This window comes from Hyla sarda, chromosome 7, assembly GCF_029499605.1.
Source record: "Hyla sarda isolate aHylSar1 chromosome 7, aHylSar1.hap1, whole genome shotgun sequence".
Classification (NCBI taxonomy): Eukaryota; Metazoa; Chordata; class Amphibia; order Anura; family Hylidae; genus Hyla; species Hyla sarda.
This window is the reverse complement of record NC_079195.1, coordinates 137,710,065-137,731,696: the sequence shown is the minus strand read 5'-3', so window position 1 is coordinate 137,731,696 and position 21,632 is coordinate 137,710,065. Positions and strand designations below refer to the sequence as shown.

Sequence of the window (21,632 nt, the reverse complement as noted above, 5' to 3'; positions counted from 1 at the left end):
ACGGCTGTCCGGGCATGCTGGGAATTGTAGTTTTGCAACATCTGGAGGTCCGCAGGTTGAAGACCACTGCACTAAAGTAACAAAAAGAAAAAAATACCCAAGATGAAAATAAAATCCATTTCACATGGTGGCTATAAACCCCACAAAAGAAAATAACTCATGTCGCTTGCTGATATACGGCAGGAGGGACTCCGAAATGGCCGCTCTACAGGGTAAAATACGCTGGGGGAGATTTATCAAAACCTGTGCAAAGGAAAAGTTGCCCAGTTGCCCATAGCAACCAATCAGATCGTAACTTTCATTTTTGACAAGGCCTCTGCAAACTGAAAGAAGCGATCTGATTGGTTGCTATGGGCAACTAGGCACCTTTTCCTTTGCACAGGTTTTGATACATCTCCCCTGCCGTCCTCTGTGGCGGTAAGTTCTGTGTAAAAGGCGCTGTGAACAGCTGATTTCAACATTGGAGCCAAAATTACTAACAACTTGCACCAAATGATAAATTTGGTGCATGTCCACGAAAACCAAAGTGAAAAAAAAAAGGATAAAAAGAAACTTTCAACAGGCAAAATTGATAAATACCCCCCCATAGTTTTTCCATTCATGGTCCAGCTAAATGCATATTGACAACAATTATCAGATATTGGTGAATGAGACTGACTAGAAGTCATAAATAACATAGTACAGAGGTCCAGGCAGCCATGTCTGTCTCCGTGCAGTCTGTCTGGAGCGCTGAAGACAGCTGATCCCCTGTGATTAGGGAACAAATGGGTTGCTGTAAGTCCCAGCTGGCACAGTAAGCTCGGTCACACAAAATGCAAACAACATCATACTGTCAAACAGTTTAGAGGCATTCAAGAAGGACTAAGAGGTAGGCAGAAAGTTAACAGGGAGTAGACCCTTCTGTGGCTCTGTTAGAGGTGTTAGTTTAGTCACGCAGCCTTTAAGGCATTCGATTCTACCTGGGAGCTGTTCTGCAGATCCCCTCTGGTGCTCTTGTGGCTCAACAGTTGCTCCATAAGCACATTTATCTGATCCCTGTATCCAGTGTGACGTCATTCTAGTGGAGAGGGGATGAGGAGGGAGGGGGTTCTTAAGGTGGACTCATTACGATTGCAGTTATGTGTCTGGCAGAGGCACAAGATCTTATCTTCCATAAATGCAAGGATAAACCCGTAATGATGGCCCTGCTGAAAAACATGAACATTATCTCAATTTTTTTTTTTAAATAGTTGTTTTCTCTTCTTTGCATTGCATCGTGTTTGCCTAGCTGAATGTTGCAATTGTAAAATATTTGGCATATTAGTACTGTATTTTTCGCCGTATAAGACGCACTTTTTCTTCCCCAAAACTGGGGGGAAAAGTTGGTGCGTCTTATACGGCAAATGCACACACCGATCGGGTCGGTCCCTGCGGCCATCATCGGCCGGGACCCGTGGCTAATACAGGACATCACCGATCGCGGTGATGCCCTGTATTAACCCTTCAGACGCGGCGATCAAAGCTGACCGCCGCGTCTGAAGGGAAAGTGACACTAACCCGGCTGCTCAGTCGGGCTGTTCGGGACCGCCGCGTTGAAATCCCGGCATCCCGAACAGCTAACAGGACACTGGGAGGGACCTTACCTGCCTCCGCGGTGTCTGCTCCGTGCCGGAATCCCCTGCATGGCCGGCGCTCTCCTTCGACGTCATCACGTTGTCGTGCACGCCGTCCCGTCATCCAATAGGAACGGCGTGCGTAGCGACGTGATGACGGCGACGTGATGACGGCGACGGAGAGCGTGGATCCCAGGGAAGATGCGGGGATGCGGCGACAGCGATGGAGCGACATCCAGGGCAGCGGTGACGAGCGGTGACGGGTCTGTAATGGCGGGGACACGTGAGTATTACCTCCTATACCAGTGGTCTTCAACCTGCGGACCTCCAGATGTTGCAAAACTACAACTCCCAGCATGCCCGGACTGCCGTTGGCTGTCCGGGCATGCTGGGAGTTGTAGTTTTGCAACATCTGGAGGTCCGCAGGTTGAAGATCACTGTTGGGTTCAGAATCTTTTTTTTCTAGATTTTGCACCTTTAAAATTGGGTGCGTCTTATATGCCGGTGCGTCCTATAGGGCGAAAAATACGGTATATGTTATTATGTTGGTAAAAGTAAAGTTTATAGTCAGATCTGATGATTCACAGATCTATGTCTTAGTGCTTTTAGTTTCCTGGTATCCCAAGCCAGTACCCTTATCCCCTTAAGGACACAGACCATTTTGGGCTTAAGGACACAGACAATTTTATTTTTGCATTTTCGTTTTTTCCTCCTCACCTTCTAAAAATCATAAATATTTTATATTTGCTTCCACAGATGTATATGAGGTCTTGTTTTTTGTGTGACCGGTTGACCTTTGTCACTCATTTTACCATAAAATGTATGGCGCAGACAAAAAAAAAAAAAAAAAAATTAAAAAAAAAGCAATTTTGCTAATTTTGGAAGGTTTCGTTTTCATGCTGTACACTTAAAATGACACAATAAAAATACATGTTTTATTTACTCTGTGGGTCAATCAGGGGCGAATCCAGAGTCAAGTCTCGGGAGGGGCACTATTAGAGTATTTTGTGTAGGCGGACAGAAAATAATATGTTGCTTACGGAACTTACAATATTATTAAATGTATCATACAGTCCTAACCTTGTTTAAGACTTTTTGGCCATGTTCACATGTCAGAATAATTATCAAATATACCAATTGCCACAGAATGGGAAAGTGCTAAAGAAGTTTTTACCATTTAAAACTACAGCTCCCAGTATGACCTAAGCAGTGGTGAGGGGATGCTGGGAGTTGTATTACTGCAAAACTTACAAGTGACTCCAGCTCTGATGGGACACACACAGGAGGATACAGAATGATATCAGTGACTACAGGTGACGTCTTCTCTATAGTCTTTCCTTATCTAATTCAGATGTACATAACACCGGGATTTGTTCCAGCTAAATCTTCTCTCTGCAGAACTTGATGCCCAGACGTCTCCTCACTATGTCAGTGCATTCTGATCCTCTATATGAAAACAGTAATTTTTATAATACTGCCAGACACTGTATTCTTCGAATATAATACTGGCACATACCTTCTGAATATAATTCTGACACACTGTACCCCCTGAATAAACAACACACTGTACCCTCTGAATATAATACCGCGACGCACCGTACCCTCTGTATATAATACTATCACACACTGTACCCTCTGAATATAATACTATCATACACTGCACCCTCTTAATATAATACTATCACACACTGTACCCTCTGAATATAATACTATCATACACTGCACCCTCTTAATATAATACTACCACACCCTGTGCCCTCTGAATATACTACCACACACTGCACTCTCTGAATATAACTTGCTGTGCAGTGCACCCTCTGAATAAAATTCCCAAATGTATCGTTGCCCATAAAAAAACGTACCACCCCAGAAATTCCTCATAATCTACAATATACTTCTGATATGCAGAACACTCTGTGCCTTCACATACAGTAATAATGCCCCATCTTGTGCCCCTACATATAATAATTATGACCCGTCCTGTTCCCCCCACATAATAATGCCCTGTGCCCCTAACATATATTGCCCCTTGTGCTGTGCCCTTCACATATAATTCCCCCGTTCTTTGCCCCTCACATATGATGCCCCCATCATACGTCCCTCAAATATAATGCCCCCTGTGCTGTGCCCCTCACATATAATGCCCCCGTGCTGTGCCCCTCACATATAATGTCCCCTGTGCTGTTCCCCTCACATATAATGCCCCCCGTGCTGTGCCCCTCACATATAATGCTCCTGTTATATGCCCCACACATATAATGCCCCCTGTGCTGTGCCCTTCACATATAATGCCCCCGTTCTTTGCCCCTCACATATAATGCCCCGATCATGCGCCTCTCATATATAATGCCCCCATCATGCACCCCTCACATATAATGCCCCTTGCTGTGCCCTTCACATATAATGCCCCCGTTCTTTGCCCCACACATATAATGCCCCCATCATGCGCTCCTCACATATAATGCCCGCTGTCCTGTCCCCTCAGGGGGCATTATATGTGAGGGGCACAACACAGTGGGCATTATATGTTTGGGGCACATGACAGGAGCATTATATGTGAGGGGCACAGCACAGGGGGCATTATATGTGAGGGGCGCATGATGGCGCATTATATATGAGGGGCACAGGATGGGCACATTATATATGAGGGGCGCATGATGGGGCATTATATATGAGGGGCGCATGATGGGGGCATTATATGTGAGGGGCACAGCACAGGGGGCATTATATGTGTGGGGCACAGCACAGGGGGAATTATATGTGAGGGGCGCATGATGGCGCATTATATATGAGGGGCACAGGATGGGGGCATTATATATGAGGGGCGCATGATGGGGGCATTATATGTGTGGGGCACAGCACAGGGGGCATTATATGTGTGGGGCACAGCACAGGGGGAATTATATCATAAAATGCCCCCTGTGCTGTGCCCCATACATATAATGCCCCCTGTACTGTGCCCCTCACATATAATGCCCCCTGCGCTGTACCCCACACATATAATACCCCCTGTGCTGAGCCCCACACATATAATACCCCCTGTGCTGTGCCCCCCACACATATCATTTATATGTGTGGGCACAGCACAGGGGACATTATATGTGAGGGGCACAGCACAGGGGGCCCCCCTGTCATGTGCTCTTCACATATAGTGCCCCCAGTGCTTTGCCCTGCAGCCCCTCACATTAAAAATTCCCCTTTCTCTCCCCCCCCCCCTAAGTTTTTAAATCCCCCTCCCCTTCCTCCTGTACGATATAATGCCCTTAACAGTGGCACATATTCTGTCCCCCAAATCCTCTGGGTCCTGAGCATACTCTTAGTACTTACTGTATGCTGGCCGCGGGGACGGGATTTCCGGGTGCCGGCGCGATGATGTGACGTCATCGCGCCGGCCTGCAGTGGATCGCGACCCCGCAGCTCACACACTGTGTACTCACAGCGTGTGACAGCCAAGTTAGTGAATGGTGGAGCGGAAGCTTACAGCTTCGGCTCCACCATTCTAGGGGGCGAGGGGGGCAGCAATCTCGGGGGGGGGGGGGGGGCAATTGCCCCGTTGCCCCCCCCTGGATCCGCCACTGGGGTCAATACGATAAAAATGATATCTTTGACTACGTACTTTTCAATTACTGTAACACTTAACACAAATGTCAAACTTTTTAACCAAATTAGTTTGCTTTGTTTAAAACCCCTCTTTTTTGATGACCTATGACCCTCTAATTTTTCTGTATAAGAGGCAGTATGAGGACTCATTTTTTGCACTGTGATCTGTACTTTTTATCGATACCACATTTGCATATATGAAACTTTTAAATCACTTTTTCTTGGGGAATAACATATGCCAAAAAAGCAGCAATTTTGGATTTTTTTTTAACGTTTACGCTGTTCACCGTATGGAATCATTAACATTATATTTTGATAGTTTGGACATTAACACACCCGGCGATACCAAATATATATACAGGGTGGGCCATTTATATGGATACACCTTAATAAAATGGGAATGGTTGGTGATATCACCTTCCTGTTTGTGGCACATTAGTATATGTGAGGGGGAAACTTTTCAAGATGGGTGGTGACCATGGCGGCCATTTTGAAGTCGACCATTTTGAATCCAACTTTTGTTTTTTCAATAGGAAGAGGGTCATGTGACACATCAAACTTATTGATAATTTCACAAGAAAAACGATGATGTGCTTGGTTTTAACATAACTTTATTCTTTCATGAGTTATTTACAAGTTTCTGACCACTTATAAAATGTGCTCAATGTGCTGCCCATTGTGTTGGATTGTCAATGCAACCCTCTTCTCCCACTCTTCACACACTGATAGCAACACCGCAGGAGAAATACTAGCACAGGCTTCCAGTATCCGTAGTTTCAGGTGCTGCAGAATGGGCAAAACAAAAATTGGAGCAAGACCCTCAGTTTACGCAGAAGATTTTGTTCAGTGATGAGGCAAACTTTTATGTGAATGGTGAAGTTAACAAACAAAACCACCGCTATTGGTCTGACTCTAACCCACATTGGATAGATCCCCCCAAGACTGTAGAAACTCAAAAATTGATGGTATGGTGTAGTATATGGGGTACAAAGATAGTGGGGCCATTCTTCATCAATGGAAACCTCAAGGCCACTGGATATGTGAAATTGCTACATGATGATGTGTTTCCCTCTTTATGCACTGAAGCTGGCATGTTCACTGAGTTTTTCAAGCAAGATGGTGCACCACCACATTATGGGTGTCAGGTCCGAGTATTCCTAAATGAACAGTTTCCTGGAAAGTGGATTGATCGTCGTGGGCCAGTTGAATGGCCCAAAGGTCTCCTGATCTGACCCCCTTAGACTTTTATCTTTGGGGTCATCTAAAAGCAATTGTCTATGCTGTGAAGATACGAGATGTGCAGCACCTGAAACTATGGATTCTGGAAGCCTGTGCTAGCATTTCTCCTGCTATCAGTGTGTGAAGAGTGGGAGAAGAGGGTTGCATTGACAATCCAACACAATGGGCAGCACATTGAACACATTTTACATGTTTTCAGAAACTTGTAAATAACTAATAAAAGAATAAAGTTATGTTAAAACCAAGCACATTATTGTTTTTCTTGTGAAATTCCCAATAAGTTTGATGTGTCACATGACCCTCTTCCTATTGAAAAAAAAAAGTTGGATTCAAAATGGCTGACTTCAAAATGGCCACCATGGTCACCACCAATCTTGTAAAGTTCACCCCTCACATATACTAATATGCCACAAACAGGAAGTTAATATCACCAACTATTCCCATTTTATTAAGGTGTATCCATATAAATGGCCCACCCTGTATATATATATATATATATATATATATATATATACAGTGGTCCCTCAACATACGATGGTAATTCGTTCCAAACGAGCCATCGTTTGTCGAATCCATCGTATGTTGAGGGATTCATGCAATGTAAAGTATAGGAAGCTGTACCCACCTGTCCCGCTCGAGATGGTGTCCCCGCTGCTCTTGATGGCGATCCCGGGCCTCCGCTGGGCTCTCCACTGTCTTCTCCGGTCCTCCGCTGTCTTCTCCGGTCCTCTTCTGTCTTCTCCGGTCCTCTTCTGTCTTCTGCAAGGCCTTACTGGGCCTGCGTAGCGACGTCATTACGCAGCTGCGTACGCCATTCCTATTGGATGGCGTGCGCAGCAGCGTACTGACGTCATCGGAGAGGGCCGAGAAGACACCCGAAGACCAGCGCTGGGCCCGGAGGGCACCCCGGAGCATCGTGGAGGGGTAAGTAATACTTACCGCACCACACGGGGAACATTAGGCTGCTATCCGGCAGCAGCTTAAGCATTTGGCACTGCCGGATAGCACTTAATGCGATGGCCCGACATAAAAAAGCATCGTATGTCGATGCTGACATCGACATGCGATGGCCTCTGAGAGGCCATCGTATGTCGATTTCATCATATGTCGGGGCCATCGTAGGTCGGGGGGGTCACTGTATATATATATATATATATATATATATATATATATATTATTTTTTTTTACGCTTTTTGGGGTAAAATGGGAAAAAGGGACATTGTTATTGGGGAGGGGATTTTTCAAAAAAGATTTTCCTTTCTTTTTTTCATTTTTTTTTTTACACTTTTTATGCCCCCATAGGAGACTATCTATAGCAATCATTTGATTGTTAATACTGTTCAGTGCTATGCATAGGGCATAGCACTAATCAGTGTTACCGGCGATCTTCTGCTCTGGTCTGCTTGATCTCAGACCAGAGCAGAAGACCCCAGGAGACGGATGGAGGCAGGTGAGGAGACCCCCGTCCGCCATTTTAGATCATGGGATCTCCACTGGGCAGCCTGAGAGGCAACTAAAAAATTTTTTTTTTTTAGGTCTTTATAAGTCAACTGGTGCCAGAAAATTAAACAGATTTGTAAATGACTTCTATTAAAAAAATCTTTACCATTCCAGTACTTTTTAGCAGCTGTATGCTACAAAGAAATTTCTGTTCTTTTTTAATTTCTTTTTTGTCTTGTCCATAGTGCTCTCTGCTGACACCTCTGTCTGTGTCAGCAGAGAGCAGTGTGGACAAGACAAAAAAGAAATTAAAAAAAGAACAGAATTTCCTCTGTAGCATACAGCTGCTAAAAAGTACAGGAAGGGTAAAGATTTTTTAATAGAAATTATTAACAAATCTGTTTAACTTTCTGGCACCAGTTCATTAAAAAAAAAAATGTTTTCCACCAGAGTACCCCTTTAACTATAGGTCTCCTCAGTCCTATGCCAGTCAGCTCCTATACAGGGTTTACCTTATCTCCATAGCCCCAGCAGATTCCCAGAGCTAACAAATACATAGCTGACAATACATTTCCACACCACAGCAGTTGTGGCAGAACTACAGCGCAAAAAAATAAGCCCTCATACAGGCCCATATATGGAAAAACAAGAAAGTTATAGGTGTTAGAATAAAACAATTTTAAAATACTTATTTTGAGGGTTTTCTAAAAAGCAGTACAGTAACAAAAAATTAGTGTAACCATGGGTAACATTTCAATCATATTGATCCATAGAATACAGAAAACATTTCAGTTTTATTGTGAAGTGCTCCACAAAAAAACAAAATCGCTCTCAAATTTGCAAAATTGAAGGGAAAGGTGAGGATGAAAAAACAATACTGGAAAAATGAAATTGTCTGTGTCCTAGAGGACAAAATGGCAGAAGTAAAATTGGATCCTTAGTCCGGCGCAGCGCAGTAGAAGAAGAGTCCGTAATGCAGGGGTTAACTTCATATGGTTTATTCAAAACACAATCGCAACGCGTTTCTTGCCCGTACAGGGCACTTCCTCAGGCAATGCCATACACATTGCCTGAGGAAGACTAAGGATCCAATTTTACATCTGCCATTTTTTTCCACTGAATCTCCACCGGTGAGCAAGTCTTCAACCGGAGGATCCTGGCTGCATGCAGATTTATCTATTATGCTCTTCATGGTGTAGTGCCCACAGGGCAACACATTCTGGTAAATGCAATTCTTGTACTTGTGCCAAATACTCTCACGGTAACACACTAGGGGCACGTGTGTTTTTTTCTCTTCTTTCTTATCTACTAGAGGACAAAATGGGATGTTTCCTTAAGAAGTTAAATTATATAGTGTCCTTGGTTCCAGGGCACTTTACATTTGAAAAGGGTTAAAATATATAATACAAACACAGGTACAGTAAACATTACACACAGTAAATGACAGACTGATAAAAAAAAGATAGAAGGCCCTGCCTGTGTGGGCTTACAATCTGCAAGAAAGGGGAGGAAAACAGTAGGTGAGGGGACAGCTCCTGATCTGTGAGCAGGTGGGGAAGTAGCCATTCATAGTGCAGTGGTAGCAGGGTTATGTAAGTCATATGCTTACTTGAAGAGATGGGTCTTCAGGTTGCTCTTGAAGTTTTTGATAGTGGGTGAAAGCTGGATATGTTGGGGGTAGCGAGTTCCATTGTATGGTGGAAGCATAGGTGAAGTCTTGGAGACGATTGTGTAAGGTGCTTACAAACGGAGAGCACAGGTAGAGGTCTTAAGAGGATCGGAGATTACTTGAGGGGCGATATCAGGAGATCAGGTCAGAGACACATATGGGGGGATAAAATGTGAAAGGCCCTGAACGTTGTTGCAAAAAGATAGAAGTTTGACACAGGGATTTATTCTGATTGCCAAATTTAAGTCAGGAAGGATTTTTTCCTCTTTCATGGGGCAATTGACATAAGCCTCATGGAGGGGGGGGGGGGGAGGGTTGCATTCCTCTGAATCAACACAGTAGGGTTTTAGGTTGCACTTGAGTCTTTCTTTTTCAACCTTAAAAGCTATGTAACTATGTTACCATGTTTAACTGAATTTGTTGGGCAACAAGTAGCCAGAGTAATGATCAACACCGTACTGCCATTTTCTTTTTAATTCAAAAAGAGTTGTACAGTGCACTGCAATTAATCTAAGATCAATGTATGTAACAGTATGAAATGATGATGCGTGTTTGGTAAGGACTTAAAGTTCTCCGGTGCTTAGACATCTTTTCCCCTTTCGCGGGAGTCCTGCCGCCGGGGACCCCCGTGATCTTGCATGCGGCACCCCGTTTGTAATCAGTCCCCGGAGCGTGTTCGCTCCGTGTCTGATTACCGGTGACCACAGGACCGGCGGCTTGTGACGTCATGCCTCCGCGCTGGTCTGCGCTGTGGTCGCCGGTAATCAGACCCAGAGCGAACACGCTCCGGGAACTGATTACAAACGGGGTGCCGCGTGCAAGATCACGGGTGTCCCCAGCGGTGGGACTCCCGCGATCAGGCATCTTATCCTTCTTTGGATAGGGGATAAGATGTCTAAGCACCGGAGAACCCCTTTAAAGTAGATATGTTGCCTAGAATTTTTTTTTGCCAATTAAAACAGATAGATGTAGATTTTTTTCTAACCCATTTATGTTTTCTGATACTTTCAGGTTATACAATGATTTGTTGGTTCATGTGTCAGTCAACTCCCAGGTCAATAGGAAACAGCAAAGTGGGTAGGCACTTTTACACAGTTTTAGGCATAGCAAGCACAGCTGCCAGCATTATGAAGAGATGGATAGAGACAGATAGACAGTATATGTGTGTGTGTGAGCAGGAGCCAGAGCTGAGCAATCCTACAGAATCCCACAAACCCTTTTTACATCACAATAACCTCCACAAACCCTAGGCTGTACAATTACACAGCATAGTATGCACAGCCTTCACCTGTGGACTGATCTCAGGGACTGCCTGTCCCTTCCTGCAGAAGCCTCATCATGCACTACCAATCCCAGTCAGCTTTGTTCCAGGCACATACAAATATCTATATAACTGAGCAAAGCGGTGGGCAGCTCTCAGGAACCTCCTAATCCTTCCTGCTAAAACCTAATTGTGCACTACAAATCCCAGACAGCATTGCACAATTATCTGTACAAGTGAGAAAAGCTGTGGGCTGATCTAAGAAACCTCTGGTCCTTTCCTGCAGAAGCTTCATTCATCACTACAAATCCTAGCCAGCTTTGTTCCAGGTACATACAAATACCTGTACAACTGAGCAAAACTAAGGGCTGATCTCAGGGACCTCCTGCCCCTTTCTGCAGTAGCCTCACCGACCACTACAAATCCAAGCCTGCATTGTTCCAGGCACATACATAAATATCTGTACAACTGTGCAAAGCTGTGGGCTGTGTAAATGCAGCATAGCCATTGAAGGTGCCTTACAATGCAGCTTAGCCATTGAAGGCACCTACATACAGTGGGGATCAAAAGTTTGGGCACTCCAGGTAAAAATTTTAAATTAATGTGCATAAAGGAAAGCCAAGGAAAGATGGAAAAATCTCCAAAAGGCATCAAATTACAGATTAGACATTCTTATAATATGTCAACAAAAGATAGATTTTTTTTCCATCATTTACACTTTCAAAATAACAGAAAACAAAAAAATGGTGTCTGCAAAAGTTTGGGCACCCTGCAAAGTTAATATCTTGTACTGCCCCCTTTGGGAAGTATCACAGATTGTAAACACTTTTTGTAGACAGCCAAGAGTCTTTCAATTCTTGTTTGAGGTATCTTTGCCCATTCTTCCTTACAAAAGTCTTCCAGTTCTTTGAGCTTTCTGGGCTGTTTGTCACGCACTGCTCTTTTAAGGTCTATCCATAGATTTTCAATTATGTTGAGGTCAGGAGATTGTGAAGGCCATAGCAAAACCTTCAGTTTACACCTCATGATGTAATCCCCCGTGGATTTCGAGGTGTGTTTAGGATCATTATTCATTTGTAGAAGCCATCCTCTCTTTAACTTCAGCTTTTTCACAGATAGCATCAAGTTAGCATGCAAAATTTGCTGAAATTTTATTGAATCCATTTTCCTTCTACTCGTGAGATGTTTCCTGTGCCACTGGCTGCAATGCAACCCCAAAGCATGATTGATCCACCCCCATGCTTAACAGTTGGACAGAGGTTCTTTTCATTAAATTTTGTTCCCCTTCTTCTCCAAATGTACCTTTGTTCATTCCGGCCAAAAAGTTCAATTTGAACCTCATCAGTCCACAGAACTTGTTTCCAAAATGCATCAGGCTTGTCTATATGTTCATTTGCAAAGTTCAAACGATGATTTTTGTGGTGAGGACGTAGAAGAGGTTTTCTTCTGATGACTCTTCCATGAAGACCATATTTGTACAAGTATATCTTTATAGTGGAATAGTGTACCACAACTCCAGTGTCTGCCAGATCTTTCTGGAGGGATTGTCCAGTCAAACGTGGGTTTTGAATTGTTTTTCTCACAATCCTGCAAGCTGTTCTGTCTGATATTTTTCTTGGTCTTCCAGATCTTGCTTTAACTTCCACTGTTCCTGATGACTGCCATTTCTTAATTACATTCCGAACAGAGGATATTGACATCTGAAAACACTTTGCTATCTTCTTATAGCCTTCTCCAGCTTTTTGAGTGTCGACTATTTTCATTTTCAGATTTCTAGACAACTGCTTAGAAGAACCCATGGTGCTGATTGTTGGGGCAAGGTCAGATGAGTCTGGGCATTTAAAACCTTTGAGATTGACATCACCTGGTCTTCCCAGATGATGATTGAGAACAATCCATGACACTGGCAGGTCTCAGCTTTGTAAAGGGGGCAGTGCATGCTATAAATTCTGCAGGATGCCCAAACTTTTGCAGATGCCATTTTTTAGTTTTCTGTTATTTTGAAAGTGTAAATGATGTAAATAAAATCAGACAAAATAAGAATGTCTAATCTGTAATTTTATGCATCTTATGATTTTTCCATCTTTCCTTGGCTACTTTATGCACATTAATACAAATTTTTACCTGGGGTGCCCAAACTTTTGATCCCACTGTATATCATGCATTAGCCTTCTTAAGTGCTTTATGTACGTATTCATAGTTAAATCAAACACACGTTATATTAACCCAGTTGAAAGCCAGCAGCGCAATAAAAAGCGTGTACATTTAAAGCGCATTAGCCTTCTAAAGCGCTTGTACTATTTATTATTGGTTTCTTTAATCAAACAGTATAACTACCTGGTTGTAAGATTACAATTTAATAAAAAGCATGTACATTTAGAACACATTAGCCCTCTAAAGCATTTGTACATATATATTCTTAGTTTAATCCAACAGACAGTTTACCTACCTGGTTGTAAGCTAACAACACAATAAAAAGTGTCTACATGTAACAAGCATTAGCATTTAAAAGCGCTTGTACATATATTTTCTTGGCTTAAAGGGGTATTCCAGGATTTTTTTTTATTTGACTATGCTACAGGGGCTGTAAAGTTAGTGTAGTTCATAATATATTGTCTTTACCTGTGTGTGACGGTTTTCTCCCAATTCTTATGTTGTTTTCATCCCAATATTTATTTTTAACAGCATACAAAATGACTGCTGTCTCGGATTTTTCCCAGCTTGCAATGCGGTCGAGACCTGACTAACTAGTCAGCTGATGACAGGGAGCCTGTCTGCTTCAATGGGTGGAGAGAGCAATCTGCAAGTAATGCAACAGCTGGAGGCACCCTGATTGAAAACCACAGGTCTGCAGCTCATTTATGTTTCAATGGGTGGGGTAGCTGATGTGTGGGAAGGAGGAAAATGGTATCATGGGATTTGTAGACAAACAAGAAAACTGAAAACAGGAAATACAAGTTCACAGAAAGCTAGCCACAGTGTTCTGGTAATCTCACAGCATAGCTATTTAGCCCAAGACAAGCGCAGATCCTTCCTAAGCATGTCCATTACTGTCTGCCAGGTACGTACTAAAATCACCTTATGCTGGATAACCCCTTTAAAGTTGACTAGTAGGTGAGTAAAAAAATCACAACAAAAAGATCAAAATAACCTAAAAATCTTTAACATTTAAAAAAATGTCTGGTAAAGGAATTGTTAAACAGGGTAGAGGACAGAAAAAAATTATTGTCATCTGTATTTATTTTTGCTACCAAGTGCAATTTACTTGTTGTTCCCCCCTCTCATATTAATTTGAATTGTCTTGTTGTGTCTATATGTGTTTTTATGGGATCAGTTGGGACCACTATTTTCTGTCTTTAATATGTAGTAATAAAAATTTACTATTTCTGAATTACTAAAAGTTTCTGTGTTATGTTATTGTTGTGGGGCTTCTACATAGGAGGTTTTGTAATTTTGAGTCTTCCTACAGTAGTTGTGGATTAGTTTTTGGTGGTTCCTATACATGTAGGTTGATAGAGGACAGAAAAACCCTGCTATGTTCTTTGCCAGTAAGAACATTGTTGGCAGTACCAGCACCAGTAGCAGCAGCCAGGTACCCAGTGGTAGTAGTAGCAGTCACATCAGCTGTCCAAAGTTCTCATTGTCTGCCAGGGGTTGTGTGGTTTCACAAGATAGTACGGCCCTTGTGGACTAGTTGGAGACCTTCTAAAGAGGTGTAAAAGAGTCTGACAATATGATGGTGCATCAGCTGTCAGCGAATTCCTCATTGACTACAGTCACATGGCATGGTAGAAATGTCCATCCTAGACGGTCTGTACATCATTTCTGTCTGCTAAGCAGAAGGATAGCACTAGCCATGAGAGGAGTTGTGTCACATACAGTCTTTGGAGCGTGTTACTAAGGGGGTGGAGGGGGACACAGTGGCCGAGTATAGCACTAGTGGGACTGCTGTCGGTAGGCATGGTGGGGATATTGTAAAGCAACATGGTGATTCTGCTGAGGGGGAACAAGAAGGCCATGAACAAACATCAGAAGTTCTTACATCTGATGGGGATGTCAGCAGACCTGTTGGTCTGAGCAGCTCAGGAACAGGTGATGTTGACACTGCTGCTGCATCTGCAGGCTTTGGAAAAAAAATTCTAGAACAGGGACACAGTTGGGTGGTGGTGTATCTAGCACTTTATGGTATCTTTTCACGTGGAAATTCTTTATAATCTTACCACATGCAGGAAACCAGGCACAGAGCCCTATCTGCAGAGAGAAAGTAAGGCACAGCTAGGGTCAAACTTTATGAATCAGACCTCTACATAAGCACATGAAGAAGCAACACAAGGCTTGGCTACAAGTATCACTAGTCCCCCAATCCCTGCTGTCCAGTGGATACAGCTACCACTAGTCAATGCTGTACGCTGGCTACTATCAGTTCCTTTAATCCACAATCACCCTTGCAATTGCTATCTTCAGCCAGGACTTGATAAATTTGAAAAATCAAAAAAAAATTTTTAAGACCTCAGTTTATAAACCTCCTGCTGTGCACTGACTACTGCAACTCTTACCAGTCTGCCTCCTCCTCTTTTACTCTGCCTATTACCAGTCTCTCTAGTCCGCCATCACCCTTGCTGCTGCTACCTTCAGCCAGGCCTTGATAAATTTGAAAAACCTAATTTTTTAACCCCTAATGACCACGGACGTAAATGTACGTGCGGCGGTACTTAGCGCACTAGGACGTACATTTACATCATGTGTATGACCGCGAGCATTGGAGGAGTGCTCTCATCATACTCTGCAGGCTGATAGCAGCCGGGGACCCGCTGGTAATGGCGTACATCCACGATCGCGCGGATGTCCGCCATTGGCCTCTCAGATACCGTGATCAATACAGATTGCAGCATCTGCGGCAATGCGCATGTTAAAATAGATGTTCCGGTTGCCCGCAGCGCTGTCACGGGGATCCGATCATCTGTAATGGCAGATTGAGCAGACCAGAGCAGAAGATCACTGATAATACCGATCAGTGCTATGCCCTATGTATAGCACTGAACAGTATTAGCAATCAACTGATTGCTATTGATAGTCCCCTATGGGGACATAAAAAGTGTAAAAAAAAAGTTTAAAAATTTAAAAATAAAAAGTCCCCTGCCCAATAAAAACAAAAATTGTCCCTTTTTCCCATTTTACCCCCAAAAAGCGTAAAAATAGTTTTTTTATTAACATATTTGGTATTGTCGCGTGTATAAATGTCCAAACTATCAGAACATAATGTTATTGATCCAGTACGGTGAACGGCGTAAACGTAAAAAATAAAAAAAAGTCCAAAAATGCTGCTTTTTTGTCACATTTTATTACAAAAAATGTTTATAAAAAGTGATCTAAAAGTTTTATATATGCAAATGTGGTATCAATAAACAGTGCAGATGACGGGGCAAAAAAGAAGCCCTCATACCACCCCATATACGGAAAAATGAAAAAGTTATAGGTGGTCAAATTAGGGTGATTTTATATCACTGATTTAGTACAAAAAGTTTGCGATTATTTTAAGCGATACAAAAATAGAAAAGTATCTAGCCATGGGTATAATTTTAACCGTATTGACCCACAGAATAAAGAACACATGTCATTTTTACTGTAAAGTTTACAGTGTGAAAACAAAACCCTCCAAAGTGTGTAAAATTGTGGTTTTCATTTAAATTTCCTCCCTAAAAAAATAATTCTTTGGGTTTGCTATACATTTTTTGGTAAAATGAAAGGTTTCATTACAAATTACAATTGGTCACGCAAAAAAAAAAAAAGCCCTTACATAGGTCTGTAGATGGAAATGTAAAAGAGCTATGGATTTTAGAAGGCGAGGAGGAAAAAACAAAAAAAGGAAAAATAAAATTGGCCTGGTTCTTATGGTCAAAATGGGCTTTGTCCTTAAGGGGTTAAACATCCTGCTCTACGCTGGCACTACAACTCTTACCAGTCTGCCTCCTTCTGTTAAACACTGGTCACTACAGATCTTTATTCTGCCATCACCCTTGCTGCTGCTACCTTCAGACAAGCCTTGACAAATTTGAAAAACTTCATTGTTTAAAAATTTGAAAAACACACATTTTTAACCTCTTCAGGACACAGGGCGTATGGATACGCCCTGCATTCCGAGTCCTTAAGGACCAAGGGCATATCCATACGCCCGTGGGAAATCCGGTCCCCACCGCTAGCCGGTTGGGGACCAGAGCCGGATGCCTGCTGAAATCATTCAGCAGGCACCCTGGCACATCGCCCAGGGGGGTCCTGAGACCCCCCCCATGTCGGCGATCGGAGAAAATCGCATGTCAATTCAGACATGCGATTTTCTCCAATTCTGGGCAGATCAGGTCTACGGTGACCCGATTACCCAGAAAATAGGGCTGATCGGAGTTGTCAGCAACAGCCCCGATCAGCCTAAAGGATTGGAGTGAGATCGCAAAGCTGCGATCTACTCCTATCCCCTGCCATTACTCAGAACGGAGTTCTGACCAATGGCAGCGCAGGACAGGGGGTTGCCATGGCAACCCCCTTTCTGCCCGCACCTGGATGTCGAGGGGCTCTGGAAAGAAGATGGAGGCCGTACCTGCAGGAGAAGATGCCTGGGGACCTGGGATCTTCGCTGGAGCCTGCAGGATCCTGATCAGGTAGGGAATCGACAGTGGGGGGGGGGGGGGGGAATTGAAAGTGAAAGTAAATCGATCTTTACTGTGGCAACCACTAGGGGGGGCCAAACTGCAACTCCCAGCATGCCCAGAGAGCCAAAGGCTGTCTGGGCATGCTGGGAGTTGTAGTTTTGCAACATCTGGAGGGTCACAGTTTGAAGACCACTGTTACAGTGGTGCCCAAACAGTAGCCCTCCAGATGTTGCCAAACTACAACTCTCAGCATGCCTCGACTGCCCAGGCATGCTGGGAGTTGTAGTTCTGTAACATCTGTCCCTTCAGATTTAGCAATTTTCATGAAATTTTTGAAAATTGCTGCTCTACTTTGAAGCCCTCTAATTTTTTCAAAAAGCAAAAGTATGTCCATTTTATGATGCCAACATAAAGTGGACATATTGTGTTTGTGAAGAAAAATAACATTTATTTGGAATATCAATTTTCCTTACAATTAGAGAGCTTCAAAGTTAGAAAAATGCAAAATTTTCAAAATTTTCATGAAATTTGGGGATTTTTCACCAAAAAAGGATGCAATTAACGCCGAAAATTTACCACCAAAATAAAGTAGAATATGTCACGAAAAAACTATCTCAGAATCAGAATATTTGGTAAAAGCGTTTTCGCATTATTCATTTGTAAAGTGACGGTGGTCATAATTGCGAAAAAGGGCTCAGTCCTTAAGGTGAAAAAGGGCTGCGTCCTTAAGGGGTTAAAACCTCCTGCTGTACTTTGGATACTATAAGACCCCTTAGTCCGCCATCACCTTTTTTCTCTCCTACCGTTAGCCAGGCCTTGAAAATTTTGAAAACCCAAATTTTTGAAACATTTGAAAAAAAACTGTTTTAAAACCTCATGCTGTATGCTGACATGCTGTTTGTCCCTCTAGTCCACCATCACCCTTGCTGCTGCTACTTAAAACCAGGCCTACACATACCCAACCCATGATCACCAAAAAAGGGATAACTTTTTCAGCTAATTCTTCTACATTATTTTGAGACATCAATCCGGTTTCAAATACCAAAAAAGGATATTTTTGGAAAATCTTTGAAAAACGTTATGGCATCTTCTCAACTTGCCCAATTCAAAACCTGTTGCTACTCCTAAAAATTTTATCATTTTTGGAATGCTTGGAAAAATACATGGCAACTTTTTGACTTGCCGGACTCAAAACCTGTTGTTACTCCCAAAAAGGGATTGTTTTTGGAACACTTGGAAAACGCCACAAATTCTTCTGATATTTCTATGTGCATTTTAACACTGACAGGCATCTACCAAGAACCAGGGATACTTTTTGCAGCTTTATTTTACTGTTAATCGTAATATATATATATATATATATATATATATATATATCGCGGTGGGACGGTCCAAGCTATTTGACCGCCGGCGGAGACAAATTTGCGAGCTAAGTGCCTCACTATTTCATAGTTTCACATTTGCATCTATTACACCATAGCTGTATAGCTCTTCATGTTTTAACTGCATATTCATGTTGCACCTATATCTTTGTGCTGGCAGTGTGCTGCTGCATTCTTCTGTTGCTGTATATGTAGCCTAGTAGCGTGCACCTGTAGGCCAGGTCCATATAATAGTTTGGTATCAACTAAAGTGCTGGCTGACTTATTCTTTGTCTGTATTGCACATACGGGGGAGTGGCTACCTCCATGTTGGCCTTGCACCCCACCCACCTCTATCAGGTGTATATAAGGTGTCTTGGATGTTCCAGACCCTGCCATGCTTACTGAACTGTTCACACAGAGGCATATTCACAGTGTAGGGTCTGTCCCAAGGAGGCCACCTTATCGCGGTGGGACGGTCCAAGCTATTTGACCGCCGGCGGAGACAAATTTGCGAGCTAAGTGCCTCACTATTTCATAGTTTCACATTTGCATCTATTACACCATAGCTGTATAGCTCTTCATGTTTTAACTGCATATTCATGTTGCACCTATATCTTTGTGCTGGCAGTGTGCTGCTGCATTCTTCTGTTGCTGTATATGTAGCCTAGTAGCGTGCACCTGTAGGCCAGGTCCATATAATAGTTTGGTATCAACTAAAGTGCTGGCTGACTTATTCTTTGTCTGTATTGCACATACGGGGGAGTGGCTACCTCCATGTTGGCCTTGCACCCCACCCACCTCTATCAGGTGTGTACATAAGGTGTCTTGGATATTCCAGACCCTGCCATGCTTACTGAACTGTTCACACAGAGGCATATTCACAGTGTAGGGTCCGTCCCAAGGAGGCCACCTTATCGCGGTGGGACGGTCCAAGCTATTTGACCGCCGGCGGAGACAAATTTGCAAGCTAAGTGCCTCACTATTTCATAGTTTCACATTTGCATCTATTACACCATAGCTGTATAGCTCTTCATGTTTTAACTGCATATTCATGTTGCACCTATATCTTTGTGCTGGCAGTGTGCTGCTGCATTCTTCTGTTGCTGTATATATATATATATATATATATATATATATATATATATATATATATATACTATAAAATCCTCTGGCGCATTAAACAAGCTGTAAGTTACCATAATTTACCTCATGTCACCATAACAGCTCTTAGGTGGTTTTATAAACATATTTAGGGGCATATTTCATTGCTGGATCATGACAAACTAGTTCAACTAGAGCCAAACATTATGCAAAAGTTCCGCAATTACAACTATACAAATGTTTGCTCATCTCTAGTCACTGCATTGTGCCTCCAGATGCTTAACACAAAAACAGAGAAGAGATGCAAGGAGACATTGTAGTTGGAGGACCTAACAACATATTGGGAGCCTACTTAGCTAATAAATACATAATCAAAGTTGGATCAGCCTATAGTGTGGTTTTCCACTTTGATTTTGAGTGTGACTCCATATCCAGACCTCCATGGGTTGATAAATTTGATTTCCATAGATAATTTTTGTGTGATTTTGTTGTCAGCACATTCAACTATGTAAAGACGAAAGTATTTCATATGATTAATGTTCAATGGAGAAATAGAACCGGCACTCCTATATTTACACTCTGTGTATAAACCCTTTACATTTTAAACATTCTCTCCAGCAGACACTCAGTGGCGGTGCAAAGAAGCCTCAGTAAAACAGTCCATAGTTCCACAAGGTACATTAGAAAAAAGAAAGAAGCTGCACTCACCATATATTTCTTCAGTGCTTCATATGATTAGTTAATTCATTCAGATCTAGGATGTGTTATCTTAGTGTTCCCTTTATTTTTTTTGAGCAGTGTACATTCAGGAGTGTAGACTTGCATTGAAGGCCGTGTAATTTCATCATGTGGCCTGCCATAGAAGTCCTGCAAAGGGAGTGGCCTCAACGCAGGATTAGCGGAAAGGTGTGTGGAATTTTTTAGAAGAGGACCTATGTGGGGGGCATTATCTAATGTGGAGGAACTATGTTCATGGGGCAGCAACCTACTGGGGCATTACTAACTTGGATGCACTACCTACCTGAGGACATGACCGACCTAGGGCCACTAACAACATGGGGGCACTACCTACCTGGGGGCATTACATTCCTGGGGCACTATCTACTAGGGCTTTACCTACTACCTACCTTCTTTGGGCACTACCTAACTACACCCTGTTCCAAATTATTATGCAAATGATATTTTTATCATTTACCTAAATCATTGATGTAAATAACAGTCAGCATAATTCTCATGTTATCAACTATTAAGAGTACAATTCAAATTTTATTGAACAAACCTCCTAATGATAACAGTATTTTTTAAACATAAAAACTTACAATGCACTGTTCCAAATTATTATGCACAGTAAGCTTCAAAACACTTTATAGGTTGTAAAGAACTGAAAATTGTCATTTGTCGTGTTTGCAGCATATTTACTGAAACCAAAAGCTATTTCAAACTTTTATCAACATTTTTACTTTTTAAACATTTTAACAGGTTCCGTTACATTTTAACATAGGACCCCTTATTTGATAGCAGCTTCACAAGTCTTGCATCCATTGAACTGGAATTTCTGGACAGTTTCTGCTTGAATTTGTTTGCAAATAGCCTCCCAGAGCTGCTGTTTGGATGTAAACTGCCTCACACCCTCATAGATCTTTTTATTGAGGATGCTCCAAAGGTTCTCAATAAGATTGAGGTCAGGGGATGACGGAGGCTACACTATGACTTTCTCTCCCT

The 21,632-nt window shown here is 42.5% G+C and overlaps 1 protein-coding gene across 4 annotated transcripts in view; it reads right to left on the bottom strand.

Annotated features, from left to right (window-relative positions):
* Positions 1 to 1,100, bottom strand: part of LDB3 (LIM domain binding 3) — a 201,262-nt gene extending 200,162 nt beyond the window's left edge. For all 4 annotated transcript variants that reach the window (XM_056530802.1, XM_056530803.1, XM_056530804.1 and 1 more), the window contains exon 1: positions 960 to 1,100. The gene's annotated coding sequence lies outside the window, so the exon portion shown is untranslated. The remainder of the gene's footprint in view (positions 1 to 959) is intronic.
* Positions 1,101 to 21,632: the final 20,532 nt, after the last annotated feature.